This window comes from Corylus avellana, chromosome ca4 (assembly GCF_901000735.1).
Source record: "Corylus avellana chromosome ca4, CavTom2PMs-1.0".
NCBI lineage: Eukaryota > Viridiplantae > Streptophyta > Magnoliopsida > Fagales > Betulaceae > Corylus > Corylus avellana.
The window spans coordinates 17,220,808-17,235,701 of record NC_081544.1 but is presented as its reverse complement, the minus strand read 5'-3'; the positions used below and the strand labels follow the sequence as shown (position 1 = coordinate 17,235,701).

The following is a 14,894-nucleotide window of genomic DNA, read 5'->3' as shown; positions in this document are numbered from 1 at the left end:
TTCGATTGTATAAGTTTTAAGTTTAGGTTTAAGTTGGTGAAAAAGTTAATCCAAGACATTTATTCAAGTTTGTGTATGTTATTAACATTGACCTTACCAGACTAAAATGGTCATAACTTTTGATTTTGATCTCCGATTGAAGCAACCTTAATGTCATTGAAAAATTGACTCAAAATTCTAGAACTTTTTATTTCATGAAAGTTTTCTAATTCCAATGTTTTCAAGCTCAAAATGGGATGCGAAAAGAAGACAAAAAATCTGGTCCAAATTGCAGAAATTGGGATCAACTTCGTGTTTTTATGGCTACTTTTCCAAGTCTATTAAGGGCCTTTGGAGAATGGAATTTGTAAGGATTGGAGGCAATATTTATAGAGAGAAAACTCATGTCTTTGTGCTTTGAATTACTCTTCTCTTAGAGTCTTTTTTGTAAACCACAATCGTTTATCAACAACAATTGAAACCTATCGGAATTCTGATAAAGGAGATCAAATAGAAGAATTTAATAAATTTTCAGACATTGTGAGGAACTATGCAATAGTAGATAAGTGCGTCGTTTGTTTAATGCAAGTAAGTCAACTACAAAGGTTTTGTATGAATAACTCTATTTCTTCTTCTATAATTGATTGATTTTCTAATTTTCTATCCTGGAATGGTTTTATTTTTGAAAAGTTCTTTAAAATGTTCCCACTTCATCACTAAAAATATCTACGTTGATTGATTTATCACTTTTTTTATTTTTGGCCGATGATTGCGTGGTTGCTAATTTTTAAGTTCAGTATTCTTACGCAAACACCTATTCTTTTTAATTAATATTATATTTCTAAGAATATATTAGATATAAATCCTATATAATATCTATAATAATATAATATTAAATGGGTAGGCAAGCGCGTCCGCTACATATCCTTAACCCGCTGCCCACATGTTTTGAGCAATTTTCTAGTAAAAGATCTCGCCCACCCGAAAAAAAGATCTTGAAACTAGAAATTTCCTTCGAGCAACAGACAAATACAACCTTAACACCTAAATATTTTTTTTTCTTTTTAGTTCATGATGCAGCGTGACTTAGTAGGCTGCAGCGAAAAACATCAATAAGTAGCGGATAGATACTTCTAGATCTTGATTTTATCAATGATCTAAGAAATTTTATTGAAGAAAAAAAAAAAAAAAACTCAACTTTGAGTATTCTTATTGAGAAAATTAAATAAATAATCAAAACTCCATTCTTAAGGCTCTAAGCATATATTTATAACCTCAAGACTCCTAGTCCTAAGATAACAATGAAATAAAGTCAATTTATACGTCTATGAAAGATAACTAAACCAAATAAAAACTAACAAAGAAGCATAATTTAAATAAAGACTGAAAGATAAGATAAAATAAAAGATTAACAAAAAAAACTTAATAAAAGACTAAAAGATAAGATAGACCGTTCTAATTTACATAGTTCCTATATTTACAAGGCTCCATTAAGTGGGTCAAAAATAACTCAAATATTATTTTGGCAAGTCAAAATGTTAAAATAGGTTGAAAATGCTCATTAATTAAATTGCTGAAATATTTGTTAATGGTCAATATTTTACTCACCAAATGTGAAAATGAAAAAAAAAAAAAAAAAAAAGAAAGCATTCTATTATGATATCTCATTTCCTCTCCTCTCTCTCTCTCTTTCTTTCTTTCTTTCGTGATCTTCGTTTGTTTTTAATTTTTGTGACAACATCCGCTAGTCTAGACTAGGTTTGTAAATCGGGGTCAAACCATTGTTAATGTTTTCGCAAAGTCTTTGCAGAGATTCTATACGCACGACTCAGACAGAGCAGCCCAAACCTAGAGGGAAAACACTAGAAGGTCCAAATACATATATAAATAGCCAAAACGACAAGCCTAAGGTATATCTCTTTCATTCTACATATTCTATGCACTAGCATAAACACCATACCTTATCTCCTAGAGTCTCACTGACCTGAGCGTTGGAGTGCTCCTAGTCTTTAGACCGAGCAACCCTCTAATGACTCTTGGCCTCTTATCTTTTACAGGTAGAGCTCCTTCCTAAAAGGCAGCATGAAACTAGTGTACTCTTAAACATCAACGCTATCTTATCTCTTGTTATTGTACTTTCTTTTTGGTTAGTCTATTTTGTTGTCTTTCTTCCATAGCTTTTTTTTTTTTTTTTTTTCCCTAAACTTTCTTCCATAGCTTTGATATGTGCAAATAGAAATTATTGAGACATAGATATAAGGCTACATTTACTTTGACGTAAAATGGTTTTCAGAAAATGATTTATACATTTTGCAATGTTTATTACGACGTAAAGTAGTGGTCAACGAAAAATATTTTCCTTTTGACCGAAAATTCTTATTTAATTTTTGGAAAATGGTTTAAAGTTTTGAAAATTGTAAACTATTTTTCGACTTTGAATATCTCATTATCAAATTGACGGACTTTGTCAAAACCCGCCCAGGATCTTGTAGGGACTTGCTTGGGACCTGTCCAGGACTTGATCGGGACTCGCCTAGGACCCACTCACAACCTTGCCAAGACCTGCCCAGAACCCGACCGGACTTGAATGGGACCTGCCCGCACCTGCCTAGGACCCACCTGGGACTTGACCGGACCTCGCTGGGACCCGCTCAGGACTTGACCGGGACCCGTCTACGACTCCGCTAGGACCTGCCCGGGACTTGACCGGGACACGCTTGGGACTTGCCCCAAACCCCGCCGGGACCTGCTTGGGAACCGCTCGAAACTTGACCAAGACATGCCCGGGACCCCACAGGGACCGGACCGGACCTGCCTAGAACTTGACAGGGACCCGACCGGGACTTCCCTGTGACCCCGCCGGGACTTGCCCGGACTTGCCCGGGACTTGACCGAGACTTGACCGGGACCCGCCCGGGACCCCGTTATAACGACCTAGATTTTAAAACTCTTATTTAAATAATATTAAATAGATTAAAAGAATAAATCGATAAATTAAAACAATGATATGTAGATTAATGATATTAAATAACTATTTAGTGTTAAAGGTATATTACATTGATTTTTGAACTCTTATGTATACTACTTCAATTCTAAAAAAATTAGCTTCACTAATATGTTTATAGGCATAATCAAACCCAAAACTAGTGAATAAATTATTTATATTGGTGTTTAGCAAAGTCAGAAATTAATTTAAAGCTTTTCAATTTTTAGCCTAAAAAGCAGTGTCTTAATTTTCATACTGTCTAAATGAGATCAAAACTGCTAAAGTAAGATACCAAGGGTAGCCTCCTTTGTTGAAAGCTTAAAGTCTTCTAGTAATAAGGGTAATAGTAAATATCATGATTATAATGATTTAATAAGGCAAGTGGCCAAGTGGGAATGCAAATAGATTAAAGCCTAAGTTGAATAGGAAACTTTGTACAGGCCAAAAATAGACTCAAATGAACTCGGATGAAGTCGAACCAAAAATATAAAGTGTTTATCTCGGAGTCCTCTATCTACTCTCAAAATTTCATGTCAATCGGAGTACGTTTGGACATTGAAAAATGGATTGGGATACACTGCCCTCATTTTGGACGAAAATTCTAATTGGTATAGAGCATGAAATATGGACTAGGTTCATTCTTTTGGTTAAATACATCTCAACGTTTAGATCAAATGTGTAAAAATAAATCCTAACCATTCATTTTCTTATAAATAGAACCTTAGCTAAATTCACTTTCACTTGAGTTTTTACAATCTTAGAACAAGTAAAATTGTTTGCTCCTCCTTTCATTTTACTTCTTAGTTCTAGTCAAATACCATATAGCTTAGATCTTTCTTGTAGTATTCAAAGTGTTCTTATTTTTCTAAACTAGCTACCTAGAGGAGATTTGGTGGAGTTTTACTTCTAAAGATTATTGGGTAAGTGTTTCTTATATAAATATTATGGTTTATTGCTTGTATCATTTGTTCTCATTTAATTGTTTAAAGACCCGACAAGCGTATAATGTAAAATAGCGTAATAGATACAAGTGAATTAATAATAATGAGTTAGTAGACAAAATCAATTAAGGGCTTATGATATTATCTATATATTATTTACTTTACAACTTTTACATTCGGTCATTTCTTTTATTGTTATTTAAATTTTAATTCATATTTTTGGCGGTCATCCCCGAAATATGAATTCAGTATTTACATTCAGTCATTTCTTTTATCGTCATTTAAATTTTGATTCATACTTTGGTAGGTACGAACCATTGGTCTCATCTCCAAAATATGAGTCATGCTTTATATATATTATTTATAATACTAATTTGTATTTAGTGATACTGGCCATTAGCCTCGTCACCAAAAATGAATTTAGGCATAACGCTAGTTATAAGTGACTATCTTAGATTAATATAATAAAATGAATAAGTAAAGATGAAGTGACAGATAATAAATAAATATAAATAGATGAGGGTCTTTAAACAATGATATTATTGGAGAATGAACTAAGTATTGTTTGTATGTATGTATTTATATGCAGAAGTGGAGCAGAATACTACACTAAGGAGAGTAAGTATGGATATACTTACTGAGTACTAGCTTTGTTTTATTGTTATAGGAATTCTTATTTTGTCTTATTGATATAATTTTGCAATACAACTGCTGCATAATGTGTCTAATAAAATGGGCTGATAAGATAGCCACCTTAAGAACAAGCTGGGTGGATTGCCGCGAGGAACTGTCGGTATCTCAGTGGATGGGGGTATATAACCGTCCAACAAGGCCTAATATATAACTAAGCTGGGGCGGTGTAGTTGCCAGCACCAAACAGGTAAACCTCTAAAGTGTGAGGGACATAACGGACGTAAGCGGGCTGAGAGCTCATGACAAGATTATCATAAAACACAAACTAATCTGTCATTACGCTGCATTCACAACTCATTCATTATTATATATTTTAGTCTTTAATCTTACTTGTTCAAACTAGTCTTTTTAGTCTTTATCTCTAGGAAAAATAGATTACTCACTTGTTTGCCTATGTAAATATGATAACGTCATCTTTACATAGATCTTGATGTAGGGATAGAAAGTGAGGACGATGGTCATTTTACTGGTTTTGATGGTTGATAGACCATCTGCTGCAAGATTTATGCTTACTCTATGGAGCAAGTCTCATTTATGTTAATCGCTTTTATTATGTATGGTGATGTGTGTAAACTTAATAGATATTACTATGTTAATTTAGGTGCCGTCTGTGGCATATATTTGGTACACCTAGTGTGTACATATATTGTAATGAAAACCATGTTTCTATTTTATTTAATAATATATCACCTCGAGGTATTTCAGTCAGCTCAACTGTGTTGTGTAAGTTATTCTTAGGTCATAGAAAAAGAAAAAAATATACATACTCCGCTGTAAGATTGTATTTTCTAAAGTTGCAGCGTCACGACTTCGATATTTGCTAGTTCAAATATCGGGGCGTTACATTATGGTATCAGAGCGGTTTGCTCTATGGGAAAGTTAGTATCATACTAGACTAGGGTATACAACACAAGAGCTTCACTAAATAAAATACTCATAACTTTTTATAAAAACTTTTGTTTGAGAATAAAGTATTAGCGATAGAAGCACAACTATGTTATTTACATGTTTGAGTGATTTTGTTGTTTGCTTTGATATAGATAAGTTGTTAATTAATTTGTACAGAATTATGGTACGAAGACGTGATGTACCTGTCGTTGAGGAAGGCGAAGCACCTCATAATGAAAACAATGAAATACCACCTCCACCTCCACCTCCACCTCCACCTCCACCTCCAACATTCCATGATGGTGTACACCCAACATTAGTCCAATTTATGGGAGATATTACTAGGCAATTCACGGAAGCAATTTCACGGATGTCTCAACCTGTTGCACCAGTCGAGCGTATCGGTTGCTCGATGCGTGACTTTACTGATCAGCAGTTTCGTACTTTCAATGGGACTCAAGGACATACAGTAGCTGAAGCTTGGATTTCAGATATCCAACTGCTGCACGACACACTCAAGTGTACAAATGAGGAAAAGTTGACATACACCGTATTAAGGCTAACTGGTGAAGCCCTTAAATGGTGGAAGTCCCAGGTAGAGCTGATAGGACCTGGTGTTGTTATCACATGGGAAAGGTTTGTTGAGGAATTCAATAGGCAATATTTCCCAAGGTCTCAAAAGCAGTTAAGAGCTATTGAATTTCAGAACTTGGTGCAAGGTACTATGTCAGTGGAACAATACTCAATTAAATTCACTGAGTTAGCCAGGTTTGGTATTAATCTTATTCCTGACGAAGTATCAAAGACAGAACGTTTTGAAAATGGCCTTAACTCTCGTATCAAGGAAAGAGTTGTCTGCCATGAGATCAAAAACTATGCTCGATTAGTAAACGTAGCATCCCTTGCTGAGAGGGCAATTCGTGAGACATCTGCAGCTTACGAACATAGGAAACGGTCAATGCCTCAGGCATCCTATCCCTCCAAACGATTTGTCGTAGGGACTGGCTCCAAACCGGCGGATCACAAGAATTTTTCTCCTCCAGTAGGAAGTCAGAAGGTTGCTTGTCCCAAATGTGGAAAAATGCATTTTGGAGATTGCAGGAGCGAAAGTACCGGCTGTTTTCGATGTGGTCAAAAGGGGCATTTTAAGAAGGATTGTTCGATGAATACCACGAGAGAAGCTGGAGCACAAAGGAATAACTTTCAACAAAGAAGGCTTGCTCAGGCGAGAGTATATACGTTGACCCCTGTGGATGACGACGAGAATGATGAAGCAAACAATGAAGTAGTGACAGGTACCATTCCTCTATTTAGTACTCTTGTGTGTACTCTCTTTGATTCTGGAGCAACACATTCATTCATTTCTGCACCATACGCTAAGATTTGTCACATAAGTACACAACCATTAGAGCAAGATTTGTCAGTACAAACACCAGGAGTAGAAAGGATAACATGTAATAGGATAGTAATGAACTACCCAATAATGATAAAGGGTAGAGTCCTTCCTGCTAACCTTGTTGTTTTAAAATCCCTCGGGTATGATATACTCTTAGGAATGGATTGGTTGGCAAGATACTATGCATGTATAAATTGTAGAGAAAAAGAGGTTATTTTTCATCCACCAGGTGTTGAAGAATTTAGGTTTCACGGTACTCGAGTTCGGGCTACCCCACCCCTTCTCTCAGCAATTCAAGCAAAGAAAAATATTCGACAAGGTGCGTTGGCATTTTTGGCTTATGTTACAGCTAAGCCAGAAGGCGAACGAAAACTGGAAGACATTCCAATAGCGTGCGAATACTCCGACGTCTTCGCCGAAGCATCTCATGGGTTGCCACCTGATCGTGAGATTGAGTTCTCCATTGACGTAATACCAGGAACGCAACCTATTTACAAGGCACCTTACCGGATGGCGCCAGCTGAGTTGAAAGAGCTGAAGGAACAACTCCAAGAATTGATAAACAGAGGACTAATACGCCCGAGTGTATCGCCATGGGGAGCGCCAGTTCTGTTCGTGAAAAAGAAAGACGGGTCTATGCGGCTATGTATAGACTACCGCGAGCTAAACCGTGTCACAATCAAGAACAAATATCCTTTACCTCGTATCGATGATCTATTTGATCAATTAAAGGGAGCTAAAGTGTTCTCGAAGATTGATCTTCGATCCGGATACCATCAACTCAAAGTTAAAGAAGGAGATGTACAAAAGACGGCAATTCGGACGAGGTATGGCCACTACGAATTCCTAGTCATGCCGTTTGGAGTGACAAATGCTCCATCGGTATTTATGGATCTAATGAATCGTGTGTTTCATATGTATCTTGATTGGTTCGTAGTAGTATTCATTGATGACATTTTTGTGTACTCCACCAATTATCAAGACCATGGCGAACATTTGAAAACAATATTGGGAGTTCTGAGAGAAAAGCAGTTGTTTGCCAAACTCAAGAAATGTGAGTTTTGGCTGGAGGAAGTCTCATTTTTGGGACACGTAATCTCAAAAGATGGCATAGCAGTCGATCCTAACAAAGTAGAAGTTGTTGTCAACTGGGAACGACCAACGAACGTCCATGAGATTCGCAGTTTCTTAGGATTGGCTGGCTACTACCGGAGGTTCGTCAAAGGTTTCTCCACTCTTTCTAGTCCATTAACTTCTTTAACAAAGAAGAACGCTCATTTTGTGTGGAGCGACGCATGCGAAGCGAATTTTCAAGAGCTCAAACGGAGGTTAGTATCCACGCCCGTTCTTATTCTTCCAATAGAGGGTGAGAAATTTACTGTCTATAGTGATGCATCACTCAAAGGACTAGGATGCGTACTTATGCAGCGGGATAAGGTAATTGCTTATGCTTCAAGACAGTTAAAAGACCATGAGAGAAATTATCCTACTCATGACTTAGAACTTGCAGCAATAGTTTTTGCTTTAAAAATCTGGAGACATTATCTTTTTCGTGAGAAAGTAGAAATCTACACGGATCACCAAAGCCTGAAGTACATTTTCTCTCAAAAAGAATTGAATATGAGGCAACGTAGGTGGTTAGAATTGTTAAAAGACTACAACTGTTATATTTTGTACGACCCAGGAAAGGCAAACGTAGTTGCTGACGCTCTAAGTAGGAAGTCGCAAAGGGTAAACTCCGAAACTCCATCCTCTCCTGACCAACTTGCCAAGCAACTTGGCATGATTCAACTTGAAGTCGCTCCAAGTGATGATGATGCCGCAATAGCAGCCCTCATAATCCGACCATTGACTGCAGACTAGATCAAGTTAGCTCAAGAGAACGATCCTGAACTACAAGAGCTTATGGAGAAAGCAAATCAAGGTAAAGCTCCGTGTTTCCATTTTACCAATGATAACTTACTAAGAACCGGAGATACCAGGGTAGTTATACCTAGTGATGCTAAATTAAGGAGCGATATCCTTAGCGAGGCACACAAGTCCCGATACACAGTGCATCCAGGGAATACGAAGATGTACCAAGACCTGAAAGAAAGATTTTGGTGGAATGGCATGAAGAGGGATATTGCGGTTTTTGTAGCACAATGCGCTACTTGCCAGCAGGTAAAAGCTGAACACCAAAGGCCAGCCGGCCCCCTTCAACCGCTTGACATTCCAGAATGGAAGTGGGACCAGATTGCGATGGACTTTGTGGTTGGTTTACCAAAGACATCGAAAGGGTATGATTCTATTTGGGTTGTTATTGATAGACTAACCAAAAGTGCTCATTTCATTCCATATAAAATCACTAATTCTGTGTCGGAGCTAGCGGAATTGTATATAAGAGAAATAGTCAGGTTGCATGGGATACCTGCTTCTATTGTTTCTGATCGGGATGCGCGATTCACTTCTCATTTTTGGCAATGTCTACATGAAGCAATGGGGACAAAGTTGAAACTTAGTACAGCTTATCATCCACAAACGGATGGTCAGTCGGAAAGGACCATTCAAATCTTGGAGGACATGCTAAGAATGTGCGTACTCGATTTCAAAGGTAAGTGGATCCAATATTTACCTTTAGTCGAGTTTCCTTATAACAATAGTTTCCAGGCAACTATTGGTATGGCACCATACGAAGCCCTCTATGGACGCAAATGCAGATCGCCACTTTATTGGGATGAAGTTGGTGAAAGGCAATTGGTAGGACCAGAGATAATCCAAGACACCAAAGACAAGGTGGTATTAATTCGGAAAAGGATGTTAACAGCTCAAAGCCGTCAAAAGAGTTATGCTGACAAAGGACGTCGCCTGGTGAATTTTGAAGTTGGCGATCAAGTATTCCTGAAAGTATCACCAATGAAAGGCGTGATGCGTTTCGGTAAAAAGGGAAAGTTAAGTCCAAGGTATGTTGGCCCCTTCTTAATAACCGAAATTGTAGGACCAGTAGCATACCGAGTTGAGTTACCATCTGAGCTAGCAGAGGTGCACGACGTGTTCCATGTATCAACATTAAGAAGATATGTACATGATCCCCTGCACGTTATTGATTTTGAACCACTTCAGATTCAAGCAAATTTAAGGTATGAGGAACTACCGGTACAAATTCTGGATCGAAAGGAACAGAAACTCAGAACAAAAACCATTGCTCTAGTTAAGGTTCTCTGGCGTAATCACGACGTAGAAGAAGCTTCTTGGGAACTAGAACGAGAAATGCAGGACAAATATCCACATTTATTCTAACCGGATATATCACTCGGTAAGTACATATATATATACACGGTAAATGACATTTTATGATTACTTATATGGCTATTGTTCAAAACTACAAAAGTTTAGGGATACCTTGGAGGTAAGAAGTGATATTATTAAATGCTCCGATTGATGTTTTGAGTTGGTAGATAAATCATGGTACTGTATAAAAGTGTAGTACCTAAGTGTAAAATATGACTAAGGCTTAGACGTTACAGTAAAATTTGAGTCGCTCATATTGGGGTTATGTGATAAATTGAATGCCGTAATTTCGGGGACGAAATTCCAATAAGGTGGGTAGAATGTAACAACCTCGATTTTAAAAACTCTCATATAAACAATATTAAATAGATTAAAAGAATAAATGAATAAATTAGATCAATGATATATGGATTAAATTGAATAACTATTTAGTGTTACAAGTATATTACATTGATTTTTGACATCTTTTGTATATCCATTCAATTCTAAAATTTAGCTTCACTAATATGTTTATGAGCATAATTAAACACAATCTAGTAAATAAATTATTTATATTGGTGTTTAGTGAAGTTAGAAATTAATTTGAAGCTTTGTAGTTTTTGGCCTAAAAAGCAGTGTCTTAATTTTCATACTGTCTAAATGGGATTAAAACTGCTAAAGAAAGATACCAAGGCTAGCCACCTTTGTTGAAAGCTTAAAGTCTTCTAGTAATGATGATTATAGTAAATATCATGATTATAATGATTTAATAAGGCAAGTGGCCAAGTGGGAATGCAAATAGTTAAAGCCTAAGTTGAATTGGAAACTTTGTATAAGCCAAAAATAGACTCAAACGAACTCGGATGAAGTCGAACCAAAAATATAAAATGTTTGTCTCGGAGTCCTCTATCTACTCTCAAAATTTCATGTCAATCGGAGTACGTTTGGACATTGAAAAATGGATCGGAATACACTGCCCTCATTTTGGACGAAAATATCAATTGGTATAGACCATGAAATATGGACTAGGTTCATTCTTTTGATTAAATATATCTCAACCCTTAGATCAAATGTGTAAAAATAAATCCTAACCATCCATTCTCTTATAAATAGAGCCTATAGCTAAATTCACTTTCACTTGAGTTTTTACAATCTTAGAACAAGTAAAATTGTTTGCTCCTCCTTTCATTTTATTTCTTAGTTCTACTCAAATACCATATAGCCTAGATCTTTCTTGTAGTGTTCAAGCGTTTTTCTAAAACTAGCTACCTAGAGAAGATTTGGTGGAGTTTTACTTCTAAAGGATTATTGGGTAAGTGTTTCTTGTATAAATATCATGATTTATTGCTTTTATTACTTGTCCTCATTTAATTGTTTAAAGACCCAATAAGCGTATAATGTAAAATAAAGTAATGGAACAAGTGAATTAATAATAAAGAGTTAGTGGACAAAATCAATTAAGGACTTATAATATTATCTATATATTATTTACTTTACAGTATTTACATTCAGTCATTTCTTTTATGTCATTTAAATTTCTGTTCATATTTCTGGCGGTAAGGACTATTTGATCTCATCCCCGAAATATGCATTTAACATTTACATTCAGTCATTTTTTTTATGTCATTTAAATTTCTGTTCATATTTCTGGCGGTAAGGACCATTTGATCTCATCCCCGAAATATGCATTTAACATTTACATTCAGTCATTTAACTAGTTATATATGACTATTTTATATTAATATAATAAAATGAGTAAGTAAAGATGAAGTGACGGATAATAAATAAATATAAAAAGATGAGGGTCTTTAAACAATGATATTATTGGAGAATGAACTAAGTATTGTTTGTATGTATGTATTATATGCAGAAGTGGAGCAGAATACTACACTAAGGAGAGTAAGTATGGATATACTTACTGAGTACTAGCTTTGTTTTATTGTTATAGGAATTCTTATTTTGTCTTATTGATATAATTTTGCAATACAACTACTGCATAATGTGTCTAATAAAATGGGCTGATAAGATAGCCACCTTAAGAACAAGCTGGGTGGATTGCCGCGAGGAACTGTCGGTATCTCAGTGGATGGGGGTATATAACCGTCCAACAGGCCTAATATATAACTAAGCTGGGGCGGTGTAGTTGCCAGCACTAAACAGGTAAACCTCTAAAGTGTGAGGGACATAACGGACGTAAGCGGGCTGAGAGCTCATGAGAAGAGGTCTGAAGAAAGATTATCATAAAACACAAACTAATCTGTCATTACGCTGCATTCACAACTCATTCATTATTATATATTTTAGTCTTTAATCTTATTTGTTCAAATTAGTCTTTTTAGTCTTTATATCTAGGAAAATAGATTACTCACTTGTTTGCCTATGTAAATATGATAACGTCATCTTTACATAGATCTTGATGCAGGGATAGAAAGTGAGGACGATGGTCCTTTTACTGGTTTTGATGGTTGATAGACCATCTGCTGCAGGATTTATGCTTACTCTATGGAGCAAGTCTCATTTATGTTAATCGCTTTTATTATGTATGGTGATGTGTGTAAACTTAATAGATATTACTATGTTAATTTAGGTGCCGTCTGTGGCATATATTTGGTACACCTAGTGTGTACATATGTTGTAATGAAAACCATGTTTCTATTTTATTTAATAATATATCACCTCGAGGTATTTCAGTCAGCTCAACTGTGTTGTGTAAGTTATTCCTAGGTCATAGAAAAAGAAAAAAGAAAAATAATATACATACTCCGCTGTAAGATTGTATTTTCTAAAGTTGCAGCGTCACGACTTCGATATTTGCTAGTTCAAATATCGGGGCGTTACAAAAAATAAGGAAGAAAGAAGAAGGTAGCACGTGGCTGGGAGGAAGAAAAATGATGGAAGAAGAAAGAAAAAGAGAAATAGAGGTAAGCAGCTGGCGCATGTTCCCAATGCCTATTGGTGACGTGTGTCTTGTTGGCATGTCACCAATGGTGTGACGTGGCCACGTCTCAAAGTTGAAGTTGACACGTCCAAATGGTGACGTGTCAACTTGACACGTTACCAATTTGAAAGCTGAAAAAGAAAATAATAATAATAAAAATTTGACAACTTTGACACGTCACCAAATGGTGACGTGTAAAAAGTACCAATTCGAAAACTGAAAAAATAAATAAATAAAAATTTAACAACTTTAGTAACGTGTCAAAGTTGACATGTCAAGAAATGGTGACGTGTAAACTTTTACACGTCACCAAATGGTGACATGCCAAATTTGTTACGTTACTAACTCGAAAACTGCAAAAATAAAAAAATAAAAAAAATAATAATAATAAATAAATAAAACTTTGACAACTTTAGTAACTTGTCAAAGTTAACATGTTACTAAATGGTAACATGTCAAATTTGACATGTCACCATTTGGTGACGTGTGAAAAAATCTTGCACTATAGACATGTCACTAAAAACTTTTTTTTTTTTTGGATAGTTTAATAAGCTTAAAAAGTACTTTTAGTACCTAAATAGCTGCGCTAAATAAAAGGTTAGCCAGTTTAGTAAAAAACTCAAAGGTTGGCTAGTTTAGTAAAAAACTCAAACAGTATTTATTTGACTTTTTTTATTATTTTAAAAATTGTTAAAACACATTTTTAGATTAAAAAAAAAAAGGTTTAAAAATGAAATTATTTTAAAAAAGCTATTTTTGACTTTAAAAGCTATATTTCTTAATGCAATTCCAAACACTCTCTCAATGTTCTCTACTAACTTACTCAATTTATCTTTATGTGTGTTTTGTTAGCCTTGAGGGGGTTGTGTTATGAGCAAATTAAGGATATGATGATCCAAATTGCGTAAGAGTTTGTTTGAGATTGTGTTAGGAAACTTAATTTTTTTTTTTAATATCTAAAAAATTGTGCCAAACAAAAAGTTGGTATGTTTGGTAAAAACTCCAAAAGTATTTCAATTCTATGATTTTTTTTTTTTAATTTGTTTTATTCTAAAAATGACAAAAACGCATTTTTAAGATAAACTTAACAATGAAGTTTTTTTTTTAAAAAAAAAAAATTAATTTTTAAGTTACTAAAATAATTTTAAAACATAAGGGAAAAAAAATTAAAAAATTATCTTATAATACAAATAATAGAAAAGCCTATATATCATGAAAAAAAGAATATAAAATAGATTAACAAGGCTGGAAGCCTGCAACTTTCAGTTATTGATCGTATTTAAGACTTTGGATACCGTATCCAAAGTCTTAAATACGATCAATATATAACTGGAAGTTGCAAACTTCCAGCATATTCAATTAGAAAGAATAATCAAAGTCAATCACATTTTTTGCTCTATCGTAACATTACGGTACTATTTGGAGGCTGACAGTACTATTCTATCTCTTTTTTAAAAAATAAAATAAAAAAACTTACAAAAAAAGAATGAAAAAGAAGAAAGCGTGCTTGAGCCTCTAACGAAAATTAAAAGTAAAAGAAAAAGTGTAGGAGCATAAACCAATTTGCTCAAAACTTTCATTGGAAATTAAAATTTTTTATACCAAAAAAATAAAATAAAATCTAAACAGCTTGTAGAAGTCACACCCCGTACATGCCTACATGTGGCTCCGCCACCGGGTCAAAGAAGAAGGGCACGGAGGTCTTTTTCATCAAAGACGGCCATGGAATCCTTTGTTATATTCCTTTTTAGAAAAAAGTAGACCACCTTACTTGCCAACTTGTCATTTCAATTAAAATTATATATTTATTGGAAAATTTCAAGC

General features: G+C 35.1%; 1 long non-coding RNA gene across 1 annotated transcript; it reads left to right on the top strand.

Moving 5' to 3' along the window:
- The first annotated feature begins 11,250 nt into the window (after nucleotides 1-11,250).
- LOC132179954 (uncharacterized) lies at nucleotides 11,251-12,832 on the top strand. Its single transcript, XR_009439997.1, has 2 exons — nucleotides 11,251-11,444; nucleotides 12,543-12,832. It is a non-coding gene; the product is annotated as an uncharacterized LOC132179954 (long non-coding RNA).
- Nucleotides 12,833-14,894: the final 2,062 nt, after the last annotated feature.